Source organism: Sinocyclocheilus rhinocerous, unplaced genomic scaffold, assembly GCF_001515625.1.
Source record: "Sinocyclocheilus rhinocerous isolate Xijiao unplaced genomic scaffold, SAMN03320098_v1.1 scaffold113, whole genome shotgun sequence".
Lineage (NCBI taxonomy): Eukaryota > Metazoa > Chordata > Actinopteri > Cypriniformes > Cyprinidae > Sinocyclocheilus > Sinocyclocheilus rhinocerous.
Window position 1 is genome coordinate 1,932,470 of NW_015646846.1, and position 4,073 is coordinate 1,936,542.

The following is a 4,073-nucleotide window of genomic DNA, read 5'->3' on the forward strand; positions in this document are numbered from 1 at the left end:
GGCCTTCAGAGTTTGTTTTTTTTAGTTCTTTTTTTATGCATTTCTGTTTTGTTAAAATAATAGTTTTCTTTTGCAGCAGTACGAGAACATGTACATACATTGTTGTGTGTGGTAATTGTTATTTATTAAACTGCATCATTATTGTCTAGTTGATTTTGTGCATATTAGGAGATGAGGTCATTTTAAAGGAACATTCTGAGCTAAATACAACTTAAAATTAAAAGTCTGTCATCATTTACTCATACTTGAAAACCTCGGTCTCCGTTCATTATAATTGCATTGACCTTTTGTCTTTTTTTTTTTCTGTAGAAGAAATAAAGTTATACGAGTTTGGAACAACATGAGAGTGAGTAAATGATGACAGAAATTTCATTTTTGGATGAGCTTATTGTTAATGTGACTTCAAAAGTAACCTAATTTACTTCCTAATACATGTTCCTGGTATTATTGATTGGTGCACATTACTTAAAAAAAAAAAAAAAAATTACTGAATGACTTTCATTTTTGGCTGATGTCACCAAGCCCCTCCAACCACTTGTCAACAAATTTTCACAGACAGCTTGTCAGTCAGTTACCAATGGTTCAAAAAGTCCTGGGCTCAGTTGCAAGCAGTGTATTGTCAAGTGTTTTCTTAACCTTAGGGATTTCCTACAAACATCTACTGGCCTACATGTTCTTGTTGAATATCTTGACTCTGAAATACATCTTCTTATTAAAATGGTTTGGAAATGGTAAAAAATCAGTTTTATGTTGACTTAAGCTCATTCGACAGCATTTGTGCTTATTGTGGTTACCACAGAAAATAATTTCACTTGAAAAAAAAATGTAAATAAATAATGTGTTTTCCACAATGCACTTACTAAAGCCTAGTAGACAAGCATGCTGTAATATGAATAACCCAAAAATGAAAATTTAGTCATTATTTATTTACACTGGACTTGTTCTAATGCTGTATGACCTTCTTTCTTGGGTGAAAAAACACACACCCAAACGTTACATGTTAGCATGAAACAATAAATGGTTTAGTAGAATAGCTTATCAACCAACTAAAAAGTTTAAAGCTACCTGCACTTAGTATTTGCACAATACCAGTTAATACCAGTTAAAAACTTTGAAGGAAACCAGCATAACCAGAGGTTTATCCACCTAAAAAAGTAAATCAATTTTACAGGTCAAATAAACTTACTAAGTGTATAAACTTACCATAAATGACCTTTATCTTTTTGCTTTTTAATGCTGACCCACTAGGCTTCCACTGTAACTGCATTACTCTAAATATTTCACATTGTCCAGATTATTTTCATAGCATGCCATGCTGTTGACAGAGCCAAATCCAGAATATTCCTTTAAATATTTTTCCATTGTGCTGTAAGCCCCCCCCCCAAAAAAACATTGAACTTTACAGAACAGCCTCAGTTTATTTTCTAGTTTTGATGTTAAAAAAAAGCTGTGACTCAGACAAGACCTTCAGCCATGTGGCAGAACAACTAAACGGTCGGGGCAAATTTTGTCAGACACTTTAAGTAAGCCGGAAAGTTTGTTGAAACTGTCGGTGGGACAGACCTCACGTCTCAACAGATGTGCCTCACACACATGGAAACGGACCTACGCTGGAATGCATTAGATGTTCCCCTTCCAGACTAGAGGCTTCCACGTGATGCCTTAGAGAACTGGCCTTGAGAGTGAAAATCGTTAAAAAGCAATTCTAACAACCACAAACAGGTGTGTCACTCCAATCAGACTTTGAATACATTTGTTTAGGCAGCATGTGGAAGTCTTAAAAAAACTGATGGATCATGATGGTTTGATTGTGTAAACAGAAGGAGACCACATGCCAAAGGTCAGGTGCATGGCCAAATGATGAGGTCATGTCTGGAAGCCTGAAAGCCACAGGTCTGCGAGGTCAGACGCCAAAGTTCGGGTGGAATAGGCCTAATCAACAGGATTGTTAGGTTTATTTATCACATCACCCACGAGGTCCTTCATCAGCACGTGCTTGTTTAGCAATATAGTGCGGGTCAAGTAAAAGGGTCGTCATTTCAAACAAAGTCACTTTCACACAATCATTTGCTCTCATTAGAAGAGGATGTTTTGTGGTCAACAGTTATTTTTATGAACCAATTCAAAAACAAACAAATGTCGCCCTCTAGTGGTTCATCCGCAAATCTACGGTTGATGAGGGCAAGTAGGCCTATTTAATGTTGACATTTTCTTCTGTAAAAGTATGAATGAGTGCCTTTTTTTTGCAGAAATAAGATTCCAGATGTCATTTCACTCAATTTTACTGCCACTTGGCCTACTGTAGTACAATACTGAAAGTCCACGTGTTTGTACTATACATATTTTATCACTAGAGGGCGCACTGCTCTTACAATAGCCTTTCCGGAACGAATTTATCTGTTTTTTTTCTCTATGGTGTTTAAATGAATGTAACATAACTAATTGCTCATATACAAATTATATTAAATATCACATGTCCTGATTTTATTGCAGCTCTATAGGAGGCTGTTCATTCATTTATAGGTTTACTTGATTCATAGGAAATCGTGTTCTTGCTAAGCCTGAGATAGCAATTAACAATCTTTTAAAATAGCAGCATTTCCACTTTGAAATTAATCAGAGATGACCACAATAATTCCCTTAGTACAAATGAAAAGAAATATAAAACAATTATAACAAAGAAATATAAAAAACAAAGAAATGTTAAACATTTCTGTACTTTTCAAATATAGCCTATTTATTATTATTCTTTTCAGATTCACAAATCCTAAATAAGTCTTCATTCTGTCGTGTGTGTATGTGAAAACCATATTCAGATTTTGCCGGCTGTATGATGGTAAAAGCCTGTAGGGTTACTCTTACTCAAACTTCATGAAGTTTTATAAACCTAGCTGGTCATACTTTGAAAGATAGGTTGATCTCTTCTTTGTTGGCACAACTTGTGTTTTGACATCATTGTATTAAAGCCTTTTAAAGTTTATACAAAAACAGAGACAGTCAAAGACCTCTACCATAGTCTAACTATATAATTTATGTATAATATACAGCCTGCTTTTATATGTTTAAATACAGAAACACCCATGGGTTTGGCTTTAGTAAAATGACAGTCTCTCCTGAAAATGTGAGAAAGATTATCTCAGTGTGTCCTGAGTTTGACCTCAAACCAACCATTGTGACTGATGTATTGTGCAGTGAGACAAACCTTATGAAAGAGACTCGATAATGAATACTCCGAATGTCTGACCACATCATGAAGGCGTTGTAAATTACACCGTAGGTTCAAACATAATGCCTGACAGCAATTCTGAAAACTGGAAAACAATGTATTTTATCTCATCTTTCTAAAAAAAAAACAACAACAAACTTTTAAACTATATTTTAACATGAAAATACATCTAGATATCTATCTATCTATCTATCTCATAATTGTTACTGTAGACATTCAGCAGGTCTGAGGAAAACGCGGGAAAACTCGATAATGAATACTCCGAATGTCTGACCACATCATGAAGGCGTTGTAAATTACACCGTAGGTTCAAACATAATGCCTGACAGCAATTCTGAAAACTGGAAAACAATGTATTTTATCTCATCTTTCTAAAAAAACAACAACAAACTTTTAAACTATATTTTAACATGAAAATACATCTATCTATCTATCTATCTATCTATCTATCTATCTCATAATTGTTACTGTAGACATTCAGCAGGTCTGAGGAAAACGCGGGAAAGAAGCATCACCATCGTCCTGCTGGACCAATGGGCGGTGCTGATCCGCGCGCGCGCTCACTGGCGAACTGCACACGCGAGCGGCGCTGGTGTTGACGGTCCGTGAGTGGATTCGGCTTGAATAATATTACTGACCTACATCTCTGAGACAGGCCTGCAGACTTATCCATCGTGGTTACATATATATACTGATGTTCTAAAGACCCTATCTCTGGCAGAACAGCTGCTGCAGTATTTATTCCAAAGTTTCAAACTAGTATTAAGAAAAGAATAACTGATCATGTATCCGTGTATACAGCAGAATTAATTGCCATGGTGGTAGCACTCCAGTGGGTAGAGGATGT